At 40.1% G+C, this 21,359-nt stretch overlaps 1 long non-coding RNA gene across 1 annotated transcript in view; it reads left to right on the top strand.

Annotated features, from left to right (window-relative positions):
• The window catches only part of LOC117354767, a 45,432-nt gene extending 24,824 nt beyond the window's left edge, over window positions 1-20,608 (top strand). The window contains exons 2-4 of the long non-coding RNA XR_004538244.1: window positions 18,666-18,773; window positions 19,717-19,760; window positions 20,445-20,608. This is a non-coding gene — a long non-coding RNA (uncharacterized LOC117354767). The remainder of the gene's footprint in view (window positions 1-18,665; window positions 18,774-19,716; window positions 19,761-20,444) is intronic.
• Window positions 20,609-21,359: the final 751 nt, after the last annotated feature.

Here is a 21,359-nt window from a genome sequence, read left to right as displayed (position 1 = left end):
ACTGGAGAGATTCCGGAAGACTGGAAAATAGCAAATGTCACGCCCATCTTCAAGAAAGGCTCAAGGGGAGACCCAGGAAACTACAGGCCAGTGAGCTTGACCTCGGTCCCGGGAAAGATGATGGAAGCACTGATTAAAGACTGCATCTGGGAACACATCGACAACTATGGGCAGCTAAAGTCGAGCCAGTATGGCTTCTGCAAGGGCAGGTCATGCCTCACAAACTTATTATACTTCTTTGAGGGGGTAACCAGCCAGGTGGATAAAGGGGAATCCATAGATATCATTTACCTTGACTTCCAAAAAGCCTTCGACAAGGTGCCACACGAAAGACTACTAAGGATGCTATGGAACCATGGGGTGCAAGGGGAGGTCCACCGATGAATCAAAAACTGGCTGGCGGACAGGAAACAGAGGGTTGGAGTAAAGGGACATTACTCAGACTGGCAATGGGTCACGAGCGGAGTTCCACAGGGGTCGGTGCTGGGACCGCTCCTATTCAATATATTCATTAACGACCTGTTAATGAATATAGGTTATTAAATTTGCGGATGACACCAAACTATATCGCAAGGTCAATAACATGGAGGACTGCGAAGATCTCCAAAAAGATCTGACAACACTGGAAAAATGGGCCAAAAAGTGGCAAATGAGTTTCAACATAAGGAAATGCAAGGTCATGCATATAGGGAAAAAAAACCCGATGTTCACTTACAAAATGGGGGGATCAGCGCTAGGGGTGAGCGACCTTGAAAGAGACCTGGGAGTGATGGTAGACACAACATTGAAGGCGTCGGCGCAGTGTGCCACGGCCTCAAGGAAAGCAAACAGAATGTTGGGTATCATTAAGAAGGGTATCATGACCAGGACAAAGGAAGTCATCCTGCCACTGTATCGTGCTATGGTGCGCCCGCACCTGGAGTACTGTGTTCAGTTCTGGTCGCCGTACCTCAAGAATTGGATACGGTCCTGAACGAGGGGAATCTGCGAGATCCCCGTCAACATGGGTTCACAAAGGGGAGGTCTTGTCAATCCAACCTGATCAGTTTCTTTGACTGGGTGACGAGGAAGCTGGATATTGGGGAGTCCCTGGACGTCGTGTACTTGGATTTCAGCAAAGCATTCGATAGCGTACCTCACCGCAGGTTATTGAGCAAGATGAGCTCTATAGGTTTGGGTGATACCTTGACTACATGGGTGGGGGACTGGCTAGGAGGTAGACTTCCGAGGGAGGTGGTGAATGGCTCCCCCTCCGAAACGACAGAGGTGATAAGTGGAGTACCGCAGGGCTCGGTCTTGGGCCCATTCTTATTCAACATCTTCTTAAGGGACTTGGCTGAGGGGCTTCAGGGTAAATTAACGTTATTCGCCGCCAAATTATGCAATATAGTGGACAAGAACACAACAGGACCTGACAACAAATCCAAGACCGATAGTATGGCACACGACCTCCTCCTACTGGAGAATTGGTCCAGGACCTGGCAACTAAACTTCAATGCCAAAAAATGCAAGGTCAAGCACCTTGGCAACAAAAATCCATGTAAGACTTACACTCTTAATGGTGAGATCCTAGAGAGAACTGTAGCAGAACGAGACTTAATCATCAGGGTAATCATCAGTGAGGACATGAAGACTGCTACTCAGGTGGAGAAAGCTTCATCTAAAGCCAGACAAATCATAGGTTGCATACACAGGAGTTTTGTTAGCCGTAAGCCCGAAGTCATAATGCCATTGTATAGGTCCATAGTGAGACCCCATCTGGAATACTATGTACAATTCTGGAGACCACATTACCGCAAAGATGTGCTGGAATGCCAGGAAGTTCTCTTTCACACAGAGGGTGGTGGATACATGGAACGCGCTACCAGAGGATGTGATAAACAGGAGCACGCTACAGGGGTTCAAAGAAGCTTTGGATAGGTACTTGGAAGAAAAAGGGATTGAGGGGTACAGATAAGAGTAGAGGTAGATTATAGGGATGGGATTAGAGGTAAGTTACAAAATTAATCAGGGACCACTGTTCAGGCACTAGGCCTGATGAGCCGCCGCGGGAGCGGACCGCTGAGCAAGATGGACCTCTGGTCTGACTCAACGGGGGCAACTTTTTATGTTCTTATGTTCTGTTTTGGAGTGATATTTTTGTATTATACTTCCCTCCATTCCTCCCTGTTTTTTGTGACATTTTATAATCAACCACTGTATTAGTTTTTTGAAATTTTCTCAAAAGTTTTATCTTTCTGGAAATTCTCTAATTGAGATGGATCCACAAATATATATTTATTTCCTTAAGATGTTAAACATTTGCAAGGGAATTTAAGGAAGAAAGTACTCCTATTGTCAAAACCTTGGGCTTAAGTTGTAGGAACTGCTTTCTCTGAAATTGCGTCTGTCTTGCAACATCAAGAAAAACTCTCAATTGCTGCCCACAGAACAAGGCCTGTTTTAAACAAAATAGTTTAAGAATAGCTTGCTTTTCTAATTCTGTCTTAAATGTAAGCAACAAAGTTGCACGCTTAGTTAGATAATGTCTTTAAAAGATTCAAAAAAAATTTAGAAATATTAACTACCTAACTGATCAATTTCTCCTTCATCAGCGACACCCTTGGAGCTCCTCAGGATGTAGTAAAGGTTAGCAAGTGTAAATTCCACCTGAGCATTTTGCAGAACATCTCTCATACATCCTCAAGCTCCAATGGAGCCAGATAATGAGAAACATGAAAATTAAAAAACCTAAGGTTTTTGGCTCATTAAATTTCCATTTTCTCCTAATGACCATGCAATAATGTACTATCTTTAATATTGGATATGGCCGACTTTTGCAATGTATTTACTGACAAGTCTAATTTATCCAATTTATTTCCAAATAAAGTCAATTGGGTTTCATGTTAAGTTACTTTTGACATTATCTCCGATGAAAATTGACAAAGTTTAGAGACAGTACCTTATAGTGAGATCTCAATCCGATTAACCACTAGCCAGACATCTTGTAAAGTGATTTATCTTTATGAAGAAAATTTGTATTTCACTCCATTAACATTTGAACTGGAGTCAAACATTGTGCACCCTGTTGTCCCTGTGCATTGCTTAGAAGAATCTATATTTGGATCCAAATTAAATAATTGTGAGGGAGAAGATACTTCCCCATCATTGGAGGCCAAATCTATTCTCCTTGCAGAATTTAAAACTTGGTTGAGGAGGCCTTTGCCAAACAACTGCTCCTGATAAGGCAGCTTTGCCAAAACAGCCTTGGAGGTGGAATCACTAGCCCATTGATGAACCCATAGCATCCGGCATACAGAGATGGAATACACCGACATTTGCCAGAACTCTCTTGAGGTTATACAAAGCATCTGCCATATAATCTGTACCAGCCATTAAAAGTTGAGGAGGATCCAGTGCCTCACTCTCCAGGGTGCACAGTCGAGAGAGAAAGGCACATGCCACAAAAGATGTCGCCAAAGCAGCCTTGATACCTAAAGTAGCTGCATCAAAAGGTTTTCAGAGGACCACATCTACCTGGCGGTCCTGCATGTTCTTTACCACACCACCACTCTCAGAATTTATTAACAGTCCCCTCAATCAAGGATTTATATTATACTAGAAACACAATTTTCTCTGTCGCACCCTCTCTCTGGAATGCAAAGCCATTGAACCTTCGCTCTGAAAATTCCCTAAACAAGTTTAAAACTCACCTTAAGACATTCCTCTTTAAAGACGCTTACCAAAATTCCAACTGAATTCCCAAATAAAAACGCTTTCAGGAAGCGATACCCCATTTTTTTCCTCATGTTTTATCCTTCCCTTCCTCCCTTCCTTTTATTTTCATTTATACAATGTTTTTTTTAACTTTCCCATACCCATTGTAATCAAGTCTTTGTTTTGATCTCAAACCCCCTATTTTTTTCTTTGTTTTGTTATACATAATTTTAATATTAAATTTTTTGTTTTACTTTTTATAATCATAAACCGACCAGATACTTGTGGTGGTCGGTATATCAAAATATTAAACTTGAGAGAAGTGCGCTTAGTTATCTGTGCTACCAAAGAATCCAGTCTGGGCTGACCTCTTGTGACATAGGATACAAGCAGGACAAAGCTCTAGCAATTTTTAGAGAACCTTCCAGAGAGTCAAACTGCTCCGAAACCAAAACTCTCATGTCAGGATGACAGGGAAAGATAGCTGACTGCAAGCGCACACCACAGAGCAAGGAAGAAGAGGTGGACGGAGCCGGCTGAGGAACTAAGTTCAACTCTTGCAACGACTCAGAAATGAGGTCTGGCAGGGCCGCAAATATAAATAAGCGCAAAACAATAGAATCATCCATAGGATCTAAGACCTCCGAGGGATCTCACGCTCTGGAAAGTGCTGTACTGTACCTACAAACAATGGATCAGTAAGGGAAACATCAGCATCTGGGTCCACCAGATCAGGATCAGCCAGCTCAAAAGCCACAGCAGGCTGAGGAGAGGACGTGCCCAGAGGCACCACACCACTAAGGTTCTATTTGGTTTGACTCCCAAATATATAAATGAAATTTTCTTTTACAACTAATAGACATAAAATAAGCTCACATTTGAATTTTGCTTTTCTGCCTGTTAAAAGGATGCAAACTTAAAAAATTATCATCAGCATCTTTCATATCAAGCAGCAGCATGGGGCAAAGACTTAGATCAACTGCTCCTTTTTACTAAAATTTATGGGGAATTTAGAAAACATCTAAATACATTTATTTTTGAAGTACTTAGGTAGTTAGTTTGAAAAATTTTATACTATGTAATTATTAGATTTTTAGGGGTTTTAGCTATTGGTTCTCTACTCTCTAATCTTCAACTTTTTATATTTAAATGTATTTTAAATTATGTAAACTGCATAGAACTTCATGGCTTTGTGGTATATAAACTGTTAAGAGATGCCACAGAGGCAGATTTTGACAGTTCAGGGGGAGAACACTTGCGGCCTCTTTTACAAAGCTGCACTAGCTGCCCCGCTGTGCTAACGGCTCCGAAACCCAAAGAGATTTAAAGGGCTTCAGGGCTGTTGCTGCACGGCAGCCGCTAGCACGGCTTTGTAAAAGAGCCTCTTTGGAGAAAGTGTCCTGTTCTGGGGTGTAAAAGTCACCCTTAGATGACTTGCACTTGCGTTTCTTGGGCTGCGAGGGTCCGCAGCCTGGCTGACAGATGTTATCAGCCATGCTGAGTCCTGAAAACAGTGACGGCCGCTCCGCCGAGCTAGCTGACCGTTTGGGCACTTGTTGCAGCAGGGGAGAAAATAAGTTGGGCATAGCTCCCCCCCCCCTGCTGCTCCACGTGGCATGTGCAATCCTGGCATGAATCCACATGAGGAGAGCCCAAGGACTCCATCCCAGCAGTTTTCTTGGCCAAAATCGAAGTCTTGAAAGCAGGGAGCTGAAAAAAAAAAAAGATTGCTAAAAATCCAAGATGGCCACTGGCACAAAATTCATGCCAAAATTGCGCTATTTTTTTTTTTTTTTACACTCCCCAAACTTCAAAACCGGCGATTTTTAGGATTTTTCGGGAGGGGGAACAATCAGAAACCTCCATAACCCCATTTTTCCAAACTCTCCCAATGTCTCTCACAGGCTGTCAGCCTTTACTCACTGTGACCTGAGAGAATCAGTGCTGGAACCTGCTTACAGCTGTTGAGGAATTTCTGAAATTTACAGGTGCAATAAGGTGTCATAGATGTGAAAACTGAATTTGTGAATAAATTAAAACACAGTACCTATACATTAAAATTTGGAAACTCAGCCTTGAGACCTTGTAATTTAACAGCTCACAGATTGGCATTCCTTGACTAAATTGTTTCTGCATTCTAGCTATGCTACGAAAGTTCAGAAGGTTGATTTTGTGACTCTTAATACATAGTCAAATTATGTACCATTCATATACATTTGGTGACTCCCACCATGTGAGGGGATTCTGTTCCCCCGGATGTTGAATTAACTAGCCACATTGTGTGCAGTAATTCACTCCAGAGGTTAGATTTTGGAGCTGAATTAGCAAGGTGCTCCAAAATAAATGTGAAAATGAAAAGGGTGTGTGAGGCGAGAGGTTGTGGCGGAGAGATTGCCCAACTGCTGCAAGTCCTGATTACCTCTGGAGAAGGGTTCATGAAGGGTAAGCAGTGCATTTTGTAGAATGTTGTATGTACACAGACAAAAGAGGAAGCACCAAATTTTTTTTAAAAAGATTCCTCCAAAAAATAAAACTTATGTAGGTAATACAAGAAAAATAAATATTGCATGTTCCTGGCCAGTAGTAATATTGCTTGGTTAAAGAATCTTATTGGATTCTAAAAATTAAGTTCCATCCGCAGGCAGATAGCTCATGAGCTTAGAAAAAGAAAAATTCCCTCTGACTTTTTCTAGCAATGCTGCTGTCTTTGCTTCTGCTAGCAGCTATTTCCATTCTGTATCCTGCCTTTCCTTAGAGCAGCATGAAAGTTTGCTAATGTCTTGCTTGCTTTGATTAGGGAAAAAAACCCTAACTTTAATGTTGCCTGAATTTGCTGTAGCTAAATGTTAAGTCAGAATATGGGCGTAGTTATGTGTATGCTTGGAGCTCCAGCGAATGTATGAGTTATGCCTGAGTTTAATTGAAATACTGGTTATTAATAAGCTGGAATATTCTGGGTTTGAATAATGTTGGCTTAAATGTTAGTTTGAAATGTGTTTTGATACTGTGACTTCACTTCAGCTGTAGTTCAGAAGCTACAATTGAATCTATGCACGTTTTCTGGTGTTACGGACAGGAAATGGGACTAAAGATCGCATTACTGACAATGGTTTTTCTAAAGAATGTTGAATTTCTAAATGACCTTAGAATGGAATTAATTCTCAGGTATTCTGTGGTTTTACATATTCTATTTTATTTTTGCTTAATCCACTTTCTTAGAACTTAAAGATAAGAGTTTTCTTTGGGGAAAAAAGTGAAGGGTTCATTTATTGTTTACCAATTATATTTCAGGAACTGTCTTGACAGGCTTGTGTATTTCCCTGTTTCTGTAAAGAAACGCTGACTTATAAGGAAAAGGATATAAAGGTTGAATGAAGAAAAGTAGAGGCGCAAAAACTATATATACCACGCATCAACAAGAGATCCAAGAGGAAAAAGAACAAAGAACTGGCGTGGCTCACCGATCTTCAAAAAGGGTTCGATGGGAGATCCAGGAAACTACAGTCCGGTGAGTCTGACCTTAGTACCGGGAAAGATGGTAGAGGCGCTGATAAAGGACCGCATCATTGATCACCTTGACAGACACAATCTGAGGACCAGCCAACATGGCTTCAGCAAAGGACGATCTTGCTTGACGAATTTGTTGCACTTCTTCGAGGGAATAAACAGGCAGATAGACAAGGGTAACTCAGTCAACATTGTATATCTGGATTTTCAGAAGGTGTTCGACAAGGTTCCACATGAACGACTACTTTGGAAAATTGCAAGCCATGGAATAAAGGGTGAAATACTCGCGTGAATTAAACTGGCTGGCGGATAGGAAACAGAGTGGGGGTAAATGGACAATACTCAGACTGGAAGAACGTCACCAGCAGGGCTCCGCAGGTCTTGGTGCTTGGACCCATACTCTTCAACATATTCAAACGATCTGGAAATTGGTACGAGTGAGGTGATTAAATTTGCAGATGATAGTTATTCAGAGTAGTGAAGACGCAGGGGGATTGTGAAGATCTGCAATACGACATAACCACGCTCGAAATGGGCAGCAACATGGCAAATGAGGTTCATTGTGGATAAGTGTAAGGTGATGTATTCGTGTGTGAGATTTGTTACCGACATGCAAGATGTCCGGGGCAGTACTTGGAGAGACCCCCCAGGAAAGACTTGAGAGTACTAGTCGGCAAGTCAATGAAGCTGTCTGCGCAATGCGTGGCGGTGGTGAAAAGGGCGAACAGAATGCTAGGAATGATTAAGAAGGGGATCACGAACAGATCGGAGAAGGTTTATCATGCCACTGTCCCGGGCCATAGTATGCCCTCACCTGGAATACTGCGTCCAGCACTGGTTGCTTTACATGAAGAAAAACGGTACTACTCAAAGGGTCCAGAGAAGAGCGACTAAAATGGTTAGGTTAAGGGACTGGAGGAGTTGCTGTACAGTGAGAGATTAGAGAAACTGGGCCTCTTCTCCCTTAAAGAGATTAAGAGGGGACATTATCGAGACATTCAAGATAATGAAGGGAATAGACTCAGTAGATAAGGACAGGTTGTTCACTCTCTCCAATGTGGGGAGAATGAGAGGGCACTCTCTAAAGTTAAAAGGGGATAGATTCCGTACAAACGTAAGGAAGTTCTTTACCTAGAGAGTGGTGGAGAACTGGAATGCTCTTCCGGAGTCTGTTATAGGGGAAAACACCCTCCAGGGATTCAAGACAAGGTTAGACAAGTTTCTGCTGAACCAGAATGTACGCAGGTGAGGCTGGTCTCGGTTAGGGCACTGGTCTTTGACCTGGGAGCCGCCGCGTAAGCGGACCGTTGGGCACGATGGACCACTGGTCTGACCCAGCAGTGGCAATTCATATGTTCTTAAAAGTATATTCACCGTAGACCTTCAACAGAAGGGGAATTAAAATAAGCTGCATGACTTAGCTACTATAGAGGAAACGGAGCTGGTTGTTATATTCAAATAGTTTGGCAAATTTTGAGGAGTTTCAGCTCTATAGGTTTTGAAGCAAATCTGTTTATGATCTTTGCATTTATTAAGAGCAGAGGGCCAAAGTGCTTTTGTTCTAGAATTTCTTCATTTATAATCTTTACCTCCTTGTTTAAACCTGCTTGGAGCAATTTTAGAAGTTCCTCAATTTCTCTCACCTCATAAAATCAAATAAGTTATATTGAATATTGTGGAATAAGTGTTAACTATGATATAATGTTAGCAAATTTATTATACATATTGTTTTTCCTCATGGTCATTTTCCCTGACCGCAGCTGTGGAAAATGAATGGAGGATTCTATCCTTTATCTTAAAGAATGTTATCCCTCAATTTTAAAATTATGTGTTTTATAGATTTTAAGGTTACAACATGAATCAATGCTTTTATCTTTTTTTATCACCAGAGAACATTTGGAAAAAGAATTAAATTAAATATTAAGTGGTATGTCGCTTTTTTCTATACTCTAAAGTTATTTGACTTATGCATAGTTCCAAAGCTATTAAAACTAAAGCAGTGAGAAATTAGATTACCTAAGGATCAATGAAGAAATTATAGGAGTTAAGACATTCTGAAATAATGAACACCTTTAAAGAAATAGCACTACATTTATTTATTTATTTATCAATTAATTACAGACAAAGAATTAACTTTGAAAAGAAAATTAGAAAAAATACCATCAAAACCATTGAAACACACACTTTTTTTCCAAACTTTATATATAGTCCACAACTGGGAGAACAAAGTAAGTAAATAATCCCTTCCAGGAAAAAGGGGACAAATACAAATGTATTATAAAGAATAGAGCAGTTAACCTCGGCTAAATATTAACAGACATGAGTAAACCTGTACTTCCTAAGGAGCATCGAAAATCCCTTTCCCTTCTAAGAAAAAACGCAGCTGTTCTGGGTCAAAGAAAATATACTTATTTTGTTGGTAGTTTATAACACATTTACAGGGAAACCTCAACTGAAAGGAAGCTCCTAAAGAAGTAACTTTAGATCTATATTGAATAAATTCCTTCCTTCGGATCTGAGTCCATCGTGAGACATCAGGAAAAATATAAATTTTTCCACCCAGATAGAAGATCTGCTTTAAATTAAAGTATAATTTCAAAATCATGTCCTTATCTTGAAGAAAAACGAAAGATACTATCAAAGTGGCACGACCCAGAATTTCAATTAGCACTACATTTTTAAAACATGGTTTGCATTGTTACATCAGAATATTGCTTTTCTGAGAAGTATGATGTATACAGTTACAATGACAGAATCTTAAAAGGAAATTAATATATAGGAGGTTTTGTCTAAACTATTGAAGTTAAGGGTTAAAGAGTTGAGTAAAATGATGATCTGTTTGTATTTGTAAAAAGAAAATATATCAATTAGCTACCATTGTGCAAGTCTGCCCAGTGGGGTGGCTAGAGCCTCGCCCACCACTCCATGTAGGGCCAAGTCACATGTAGCTTGAGAATAAAATGTTTAAGAGGAAAAAAGATGCAGGTTGATAAGAAGGTATGTGTAAAGGTATTTTAATAGGGGTATTTCTGTGACTTATAAAATGCACTTTCAGGATAGACAAGAATTATAAACCATTTTATTTCTGATCACATAGTAAGGAATTGAAACTTTTATATCCTGTGTATTACATATAATTATGAAGAAAAACAAACTTTGTAAGGCTTAGCAACAGGGAAAAAAGGAAAAAAAAATGAAAACCTATTGCGAAAGTGGGGTTTATTTTTAAGGAATTGGACTGCTCTAATGGTTAACAGGGGCTCTAAAAGAGGAAAAAGGTAACTACAATAAAGCTTGCTAGACGTGATGTAGAGACTTGACTGCACTGACTTAAGCAAATCTGACTCATCTGTTCATAGATGTTTTCAACTGATTTACTGTTTTAAACAGACCCTTCATTTAATATTTGAAGTCCTTTATAGTGTAGCAAGAGGTGTGGCACCTTCAATATAGAAGACCAAGTTACAGAGAAAGGCTCCGATTCTGTAAACTGCGCCTAACGTTAGGCGTGGTTTAGGCATCCGATTTAAGTGGTTAACGAGCAATTTAAGGGTCTTAACAAGCGTTAATTGGGACTTAGATGGAGTTAGGCATCAAGTAGGTGTTGTCAGAATATAGACGTGAGGCAGACGTGAGTTTTTGGAAAAGTCACATCCAAGTATGTAGATGTGGGCATAATGAGGGCATAACATGGGCTTGGTTGATAGGCACCACATAGACGCTAGTTGGGCAGCAGACCGCGACTAAACATCGTGGAAATTGTAGGCAAATGAAAAGCTGGTCTGTTTCTGCTTGGGCTGAACTTGGGTTTCTATGGGCGGAACATAGACGTGCTTTGGGCTTCCAAAATATTTTCTACATAGACTTAAGGAATCGTTTTTCCTTTCTCCCCTCCTAATAAATTTAATAAGCCACCATATCAATAGGGCACATCAATATAAACATATTGCATGGAAAACATAGTACTTTTCTGCCCAAACTAATGATTTACTCATTACACCACCTTTGTCTTTCCTGCTTAAAAACAACCCCCTTTTTTCTCACCAAACAGTGCTGCAATCAGCTCTTTCTTGAGAGCAAAGAAAGAACATGAAAAATCAATATTGCACACATTACTGCATTTCTCAGAGCTTAAAAATAGAAAAAACAGATACAGACCTTAACATGCATTTTTCCCTCATTGCAAAATGGAGCTGTTCAGCTGCACAAAGCTGACCTAATTGAGATCATCAAGATGCACCTGCAAGGTGGAATGCCACAATTAAAAAGATGCGCTGGGTGTTGAACTCACAACCTCTGTATGATCAGCACAGGATTTTCTAACACATTGAGCTGCAACAGCTTCTAATCAGGTGGATCTCGCTGCCTGGCTAGCCCGGAACTTCCTCTCTGATGGAAGAATTGACGTCGAGGAGAATGCTGGTCGGCCCTGTAGGGTGTTTCCTTCACACCTGAAGGTTAGGCCTCTGACATAAGCCTGAACTATATTTCCAGTATGAACCATTGTCTGCAAGAAGAGAAAATAAATAATCTTTGCTGTTTATGCCTGCCTGATGCATTCTGGGTAGTACCAGAATTGTATTCTAGTCAAGGACATTCGACTATGCCTACATGCTCGGCCTGTGTGAATCTTGGGGGAGGCATTGCTCCTGTACTATGCTTATCTTTGAAAGGCACCTCTGTTGCCCAGCCTGTGCAAGACTCTTTACAGAAAGACTATTCATCCAAATTCTGTTTCTGGATTGGTCCTGACAATAACCAAAGAGAAGGTGCTTGATTATGATTAGTCTATGCTGAGGTGTAAGGAAGCTTGCATCTTAACATTGGATTCTCTGCACATCTTCCATAATTAAGACCTGAAAAGTACCTCTTGTGATTAACTCTCTTCCAGGGAGTGAAGGTACAGGACTTTTATCCAGACCTGGTGACCATATCGCATAAGGGAACTGTTGCTGACAACCTAATTTACAGCTGTTCCAATGACTGACAGACTTTTATTCCTAATCAAGAGAATTCATATCCTCCGCACTGAGACGACAACTTCCATCTCCCTGAGTTTGCCAAGGCCTAATCTTTATGGTGAGAAAAAGAAAATTATCTATTTTCAGCTAGGTTTGGATAAGAGAATTCTATTATTTATGGGACAAGGACAGTGAAGTTCGTGGGATGATAAAACTATTTTTTTTAGATTGCTGCTAATCGGGAATTATTATTGCTGCTAATCGGGAATTATTATTATAAGGAAATATATAGTGTGTAAGAATTAGTTACTCATTTATCTAGCAAGTGTTATGTGATAATTATGTACTGTTTCATTTATGTATTCGGATATTTTGTGAATAATTAGTTATTTGCTGCTGGCTTATGAATTATATTTTTCTATAATAAAATTTCAAATTTAAGTTAGACTGCAGATCCAAGATGGTGTTTGCACGAGCTTGAAGAGAGGATGCTAGCGAGCTCACCAACAATTTACCTTTTGTACATTTTCTTTGAAAAGTATTACCTTAGCATGCCGAAGCAAAGGGCTCTCTAGACTGTCGGCAGTATTGTAACCGGAACTGTGGACCGAGCAGGACTCCACAGCTCCCCCAGTGGTTACTAAGAAAACAGCATAAGCATGTGACCCGAAATGGAGTCACGCTGCAGGATTGAACTGGAATTAAATAGGAACTTGAAAATTAAACAAACAAAGTCACCATCACTAAAGTTTGTAATCAAAATAGTTCTATTTTACTTATGCTTTGCATTCAGGTAAGTAAAGCCTTGAATTGTACAGCTGCAAAATGGTCAGCATTCAAAACAGTAATTAAGCAACAAAAATACCAAAAAAACAGCAGTTCAAACAGCTCCAAAAGTAAAGTTCACCTTGGCCACAAAAGTCTTCAATTCTCAGTGGAGCTATTACAAGCCTGCTCCCAAGCAGCTTGTTCAATTTCACAGCTAGCTTTAAGGGTACTGGCTTCCACCCTTCACCGTAATTGGAAAGAAAAAAAAAATAAGTAAAGCCTCTGGGGAAATCCCTTCTCTTCAAAATCACAGGACTTTGGAACGACCTCACCATCCCGCTGCGGAACCTGGGCTCCCTCCAATTATTCCGCAAACAACTGAAAACTTGGCTTTTCACCAAATTGTAATTTTATCCTCCCCCCCTTTTTTCCTCCCTTCTACATATAAGTTCATGTAAACCTTCTCCTTCTCTACCTATTATTTAAGTTCTTGTAAACCGTGTCGAGCTTCATATTCGTGGAGATGATGCGGTATATAAACTTAAGGTTTAGATTAGATTAGAGTGATTCAGGTTTTGCCAAAAATAAAGCCACAGTAATGGCCTTCAAAATCCCACCCAGGATGTTAACAAAACCTCTCCCCAATTCCACACTCCTAGCTTTTCAAAAAAAATATCAAAATAGTCCAAAACAGACAAGCAATTCAAAGCACTCACTCTTTGTAGCTTGAGATGAGATCCACCTGCATGGGCTCAGGACAATCAGTTTCACACACTGCTCAACTTTCTTGATAGTCCATGGGCTCTACATCCAGTAAAGGCAAATCCTTAGCTTGTCCAGCCTCTGTTAGCTCCATGGACATGGGTCCATTGCTCCTGCTTGGCCCAGGGATCTCAGGGAGGCAAAGCTTGAACCTTCTCCCTAGCCGGCCTGCCTATCTGATCTCCACTGCTGGCTTACATACCCTAGGGCCCCGCCCTACTCTGGCTGAGTCAGCAGTGTACCTGGAGGTTCTTGGGCTCCCCCGGTGGTGGCTTAGGTACAGCTCACCTATCTCGTTCCCAGCTATATCAGGCTCCCTCTGGTGGTCAAAGGAAAAATTGTCAGAAACCTGGTCCGGTAAGACCTTGGAATTTGCCTTCCGGGTTTTCCCTTTTACTTTTACTCCTGAACTAACTGGGACCTTGGCCTGCTTCGTGTCCGCCTGGTCACAGTATTGACAAACTCCTGCAGCGGATGCAGGACATGACGGAGTCGTCGGTAGTTCCCCTGCTGGAGGCGCGGCAATGAGGCGAGATGCCGACGACCTCCTTGGGGCTGGAAACAACGCTCAGCCCCGATGCCAGAGCACCGCCTCTATAGCCTCACAGTACTAGCTCTCTGAGGGAGGGAGTGTGGCTAGGAGATGGTGTACATTCTACTCCTGAGGCCAGAGAAATCGATCCGGAGAGCAGAAGTTTAGGCTCTCAGTTTTCTCAAGAGAGCCTGAACTTAGAGAGTGAAGATTCAACATCTATTGGAATTAGAACAGCCCGAACAGAGACAGAAAGAACCTGCAATTGGTGAGTAGTTTGAGATAAATTTACAAGCTTTCTTACCTCGAAAACCCCATGAAGTCACATTAGAATCTCTTTGGGACCTTATTTCTAATTTGGGAAAAACTTAATTCTCAATTCCAACAATTAGAAGGGAAAATGAACTATGATACTGAAATTGAGAACTTGAGAAAAAACAGAAGTCTCTAAATCCTTAAACAAATAATCTACAAGAAGATATAGGATTATCAAAGAAACTTCAAGAGACTTTAATTAAAGATAATATGTCTAAAAGAAAATTTGAATCATTGGAGAACTTTTCTAGGAACAGTAACTTAAGATTAATCAATTTTCCGAAAGTTCCCATGATAACACCTAGAGATATGTTGAAGCGATATCTTCAAGAAATTTTGGAAATACCACCTATTACGCAACTGTATTATCTACTGACCAAGACACAAGATACTCAGCAAGTAATAACTCAAGCTCCTATGAACATTTCAGCTGCATTAGAATTATCTGATAGAGAAATGTCTGTTCCAGCTACTTTTGACACTTGCATTTACCCCTGATAAGAGTTGGTTAATGAGAATGTTCTATAAACAGACAAATAATTTCTTGGTTTTATGATACAAATGTTTCCAGACTTAGCAAGGGAGCATAGAAGAGTTTCTTTTGTTAAAACCTGCTGTTGTGGCTTTAGGGGCAACTTTTTTTTTTTTTTTCTTACACATTCTTGAAAAATGTGTAGTTTATTATAAAACTCAGAAGTATGTTTTCTTCAGTCCTCCCCAACTGACGACCTTCCTGTCCTTGTCCCGATTAGAGAAGGAGTGCTAATTAGAATAGATGTCCTTAATCTCTGATAGCTTATGATTCCATAAAGTTTGTTTCTTTTGATTTACTCGCATTTGACCTACATTTTGGATCCATTGAGGACTTGAGATTTATGTTTTAATTGCTTTTTTAATTGTTCTCTGATGATCTAACTTTTCTTTGAATCCTCTTTCTGTACAAGTTTATCTTGATTGTAAAAATTGAAAACCTATAAATATAAGAAAAAAATATTTCATATAGCCTTTGTTTGTTTCGTATAAGTAGGCAAAGATTGCTGAATCCAGAAAGGTGTTTATGGTGTATCCTAGATATGAGACATGTACATGTGACTTCTTTACATTAACACTAAATTTGTCATACCCATAAATCTACCTACAGCCCGACGCAGGGAGAGCTTGGGGCGGTGGCAGCTTAGGGTTCTGTTAACCAATGGTGGCGGCAGTGGCTTGGGGGAGGGCAGGGAGACAGAAGGAAAGAAGGGAAACAGAAAGGGGGCATGAAGAGAGAAAAAAAAGGAAGGCAGGGAGAGAGGAAGAAAAAGTTGGGGGAGGGAATGAGGTCTGGAGGAGAGGAAGCATACAGGCTGAAAGAAGGGAAGAAAGATTGGATGCACAGTCAGAAGTAGAAAGTGCAACCAGAGACTGAGCAGTAGTGGCTCGTGAACAGTAGGGGGTGATATCTATGGGACGGTAATGACAGGACATGATAGTGCAGTATTTTGTGGAGTTTTTCTCAAAAGCGCCTGCTTTTCGTATGATTCTGGGTAACTCTAGTTAGATAAAAGCATATGTGTTAGTTAAGGCCACACCCAATAGAAGCGTACTAAAAATCTGAATATGGATATAGCCAAGGCCAGAAACACACTACAGATTAATATTAAGGAAAAGCATAATTCTTTTTATGTACTTTGCTATTAAGCTAGATCATAAAGGAAATCAGGATATACCTGACCTCCATCTTGAGGTAGTGACTCCATTTTGGGGTTCTCTGTTTTTCTGTATCTTCTGCTTGGCTTTACTCCATTTTGTGTTCAGCCTATGTCCCTAGTCTTTGTTCAGGTTTTTCTGCTTTTAGCCTCGTGGTTCTAATTGATACCAGATGTGCCTTAGGCTGGTTAGAAAGAGCATATTAGATTATGTATCCCAAACTGAGATATAACATGCATTAAATATGAATAAAATACATGGATGGATGAATGAAGGGGCCCCAAGCAAGTGCTGGATGGATATGAATGAATTGTAAAAGAAGGGGTACTTAAAATAAAATAGTTTATAAAAAAAACACTAAGGAAAAATCCTGAACACAGCATCTGGAAATGGTTAAGTTAGAATCAGAGACCTGTATCAGTTTCCAGCATAGGAAGGAGGGCATTGGTAGCCCACACTTAGGACTGTGTAGGTGTAACATGAAACTGTTAGGTTTCAGGGAGAGGGGGAAACAGCCCCTCCTTCTCCTTTACTGTATTGACGGGGAGAGCTGAGAATTTCTCAGCACTTTTTAACAAATACAGGTTCTCTTAATATACCTTTTTGAAAAGGACAAAAAGAATATTGGATATGTAATAAAATGTTAATGTATATTCAGAAATGAATGTAAAAAAACAAATGATTTCTGAAACTTTTAAACATGTAAAATAATTTTTGTCTAAATTTAAAGACCGCCTCTTAGTTTGATTGGCTGACGGCCAATGATGTCACACTGGACTGATGGTATATATTGGGGAGCTTCAAAGTATCCTTGCGTTATGCGTCATTTCCATGTTTTTGTTATTTTGCACATCTTGAGTGAAAGCTAGCAGCTTAATTGGCAACTGCAGCTTTATGAGTGCGCTGGCGTCCAATTACCCATGCTCAAGACTCATGAAATCACCAGACAACAAAGGTAGGAAAAGATTTTATTTTAAATTTAGTGATCAAAATGTGTCTGAATTTATATCTGCTGTCTATGGCCTCCCTTTTACAAAACCACAATAGCGGTTTTTAGCACAGGGAGCCTATGAGCATCGAGCAGCCCTGGGCATTCAGCACAGCTCTCTGCACTAAACTGCTATTGTGCTTTAGTAAAAAGGGAGGGGGGGGTATTTGTCTATTTTTGACCTCTTTGAAAAAAAACCAGAATATAAATGATAATTAACATTTTCTCTGCGTACAGTGTGCTTTGTGTTTTGTTTTGTTTTTTAGTTTTATTGTTAGATCATTTTGACTTGGTCATAAGTAGCTCGCAAGCCCAAAAAGTGTGGGCACCCCTGGTCTAGATGGTGGACTTTGCCGTTTTTATCAGCACTTTTCCCTTTCTAGGCAAACTTATTTTCACCTTCCCATGGGTAGGACATCCTAAGCCAGGGGTAGGGAACTCCGGTCCTCGAGAGCCGTATTCCAGTCGGTTTTCAGGATTTCCCCAATGAATATGCATTGAAAGCAGTGCATGCAAATAGATCTCCTGCATATTCATTGGGGAAATCCTGAAAACCTGACGAATACAGCTCTCGGACCGGAGTTCCCTACCCTTGTCCTAAGCTATCATGGGAGGAAACCTCTCCTCTGACAGAGCAAAGCCATTTGTGGCTCACCAAGTTAATGCACCTTGTCCATCTTCTCAAGCTCACAGATTCAAATCCCACCCTCACTACTCATTTTAACAGCATCCTAACAGCTCTAATAAGTGGTGGACTTTGCTGTTTTTCATCAGCATTCTGCAGTTTGCAGGCACAGGTGCATCAGATACATTCAGCTACAAGCCATTGTGGTAGGAATGTATTTCTTTATATGCAATATCCACACAGGACTACAGGTATAAGTTTACTAAAACTTCAGAGGGCTTGGACAGATATTAATGGAAGGTACATGTTTTTTAGATGTATCCTAGAGACATTCCTGTTGGTAAATTCAGCTTGGCTGGTTTTGATTTCATGCCTGAAGAGTGTGTGTTGGGGTGGGGGTTTAGGATGAGAGAGAACAGGCTGCTGAGAATTGCTGCAGATCATTTTAAATATCAACTCAAATAAGTTTAAGCAAAGGAATGGCTAAAGAGTTTTGAAGGTTTTCTGGTAGAAAAATTAATATAAAATTTGCTAACCACACTCAAGACTTGAACCTGACGTAAGGAAGATAAAAGCAGTGCCTTAAGGCATAGAGCTATAGAGGGAACTTCATTTAGAATTTGATAACAGAGCCTCTACAGACTAAGCAGATGAGACATGGCTTCTTGTCAAAGCTTTGAGAAGTAAAGGAAATGATTAAAAGTCAGTGCAGCTACAACTACAGGAAATGTTAATGAAAGATAATATCAGTCTTAGGAGAAAGATAGAAAACCTGGAAAATAACTCCAGATACAATAATTTAAGGTTAATTAACTTTCCTAGGTTAACGTTGGTATCACCTAGAGAAATGTTTAAGCGATTTCCTTGAAGTTTTGGGGGCCTCGGAAGATTCTATACCTCCTTTATCACAAGTTTTACGATTCTTATTAGGTAAGTAATAAAGGTCTTCGGACCAAGGTTTACTGAATGTATCAGTTATTGGAGAAATCAGATAAAGAGACAGCAGAACCAAGTACCTTGATTATAACAGTAGCTCTTTCTATTGACAAAGTTTGGTTGTTAAAATTCTTTAAAAACAGACAAAATTTATGGGCTTTAAAATACAGATATTTCCTGATTTGTCACGGGAGACCCAGAAGCGTTGCTGCAAATTTCTTATGTTGAAACCAGGTGTTATATCTTTAGGTGCTACTTTTTTACTTGCGACATCCTTGTAAGGGTATAGTGCATCACCGCTCAGTTACATGTTTTCTTTGAGCCTAGTCAGTTGACTTCTTTTCTAACGCTCTCCCGTTTGGAGGCAGAAAACCATAAGCCCTAAGATTATAGATTAATCCCCAGAATCAGCCTTATAGCCATTTCTATGTATAAGAATGTACATTTTGTTTAATTCTATTTCTTTTATTCTCGCTAAGAAAATCTTGGATCATATAAATTGAGGACTTGATCATATTAGTTATAAATTATTCCAATGTTAACTGAATTATTTTCTTGTATATAGAATCACTAATCTTGCTTTCTGTACAAGTTATTCTTGGTGGTTTTGATTTGAAAATCAATAAATATATTTAAATACAAAAGTCAATGCAGCTGTGTTTGCCCAAAGCATACCCAATCAGATCTGAAAGTTTTCTGGTGAGAAGTCCTAACGGTGCCTATGACATCAGATGCTACTTAGGCATGCTTAGTATAAGAAGGTCTATCAGAGTAGTGTTTCCTCTTTTAGGACTACTATTCTGTGTTTATGCTGATTTCTGAGACTTTACTTTTCTTGATTATCTTTTAACCTTTTCATTCCTATATCTGCCACAACTCTCCATTTCACAGGACCATTAGTAGCTATAGTAATTTGCAATTTTTATGTCTTTCCAAGTGACTATGCTGCACCTATGCCAGGAACTCAGATACCAAATCCAGGTGAGAATGATATATTGCTAGCTACTTAGGTGTCTTTATTAGATAAAAGCTCAGGCAGAACTGATTTCTTCTTTTGGACTCCCATTCTGTGCTACTGTTTATGGTGATTCTCCATTAACTTTTTGCCCCCCCCCTGATATCTGCCACAACTCTCTCCATTCCACAAGGTTATTAGCAGGTCTGAGAATTAGTGATGATAAAATTGGTTCCAGGAGTGTTGGCTGAACCCCCCCCCCCATGCTGTTTGAAAATTTGGTACCAGCAAAATGGATATGCAAGTTACATGAATATGTGGAACTTATAGCAGTGCTTTTCCTCGGAGCTAAAAGTAAAGCTTTTTAGTCATTGTTAGGCATCCTTACTATAAAAAGGGAACAGTGTTTGTGCTTCTGTTCATTGTAGCTGTTATTCTGAGACTGCACTTGGTGAGTTTAGGCTCTTTTACAAAGGTGCACTAAATCAACATGTCCATAGGATAACATGCACGTGTTAACATTTACCATGTGCTTAAAGCAGTGCCGTTTAGGGCGCTGTTACCATGTGCTAAATGTTAATGCTTGCATGTTGTATATCCTATGGACATGTTAGCAGTTAGCGCATGCATTGATTTAGCACACCTTTATAAGAGCCTAAAACTCACCAATAAACTCTTAATTTGTCTCAATCCATCTTCCTTTTTTTCAGCCTGCCTTCTCCTACCAGAGATTATAGGACCTTAACAATTCTACCAGAGTAACAACTTGGACTTAGGAGTGGCTTACTCTGCATACCTGTCATCCATCTCATCAAACTGCAGTTGTATGATATTACACTTGCATGCTGCTCTCCTATACTGTGCAATAAAAATATTAAACCATTTTCACCTTGCACTTGTTTACATTGCGTAGCAGCCGGGCATTAGTGTTTCCTTACTAAGCACCACTTCAGCTACTTGGTCACATTGACCTTTGTCTTATCTAGTGTTCAATGAGGCCCAGGCTGCAAGAGAGGCCCTTAGAGGGTTGGCAAACACTGTAGGTGGCATGTCTCCTGCCTCATAGCCTGCAACCAGCATAATACTTGAGAAAATGAGATGAGAGCTGGAGAGGATGAAAAGGTGCAACAAGGTACCTTAACTTGGTGAGCCTGAAATGGCTTATTTCAGCCAGGGGAGAGGTTTCCTACCCTGACAGCTTGAGATATGCTTAACTGCAGCTGTTACGGCATGCTTCCAGCGCTCCACTATGGAGCTGCAAGCACACCATAGCTCCTGCCATAATGATGCCTAAACGGAACAGTATAATCAAACCTGAATTGCTATGATTTTATGGCTTATTGTGTAGCACAGTGGTTAGAATGAAGGTTGGGGTGTGAGTCTGGTCTGGGTTCATCTTCCTCATGTACTTCAGCTGACACAATACTCATTTTAATAAAAATTACAAGCTACAGAACAATCAAATCTAATTTTCATATCAAAACAGCACATTAGCAATACTAGAAACAATCTATTCCAAAAGTGGAGTTTGCATTTGAAAAAACAGCAGTATTGACTCCATGTCACATTTATTGAACCATACTCAAAATTCTGGCTTTTTGGGATAATGAAACCAGTGCTTTAAG

This window comes from Geotrypetes seraphini, chromosome 1 (genome assembly GCF_902459505.1).
Source record: "Geotrypetes seraphini chromosome 1, aGeoSer1.1, whole genome shotgun sequence".
Classification (NCBI taxonomy): Eukaryota; Metazoa; Chordata; class Amphibia; order Gymnophiona; family Dermophiidae; genus Geotrypetes; species Geotrypetes seraphini.
Note: the sequence above shows the minus strand (reverse complement) of the source record. Positions and strands in the feature narration are given on the sequence as shown.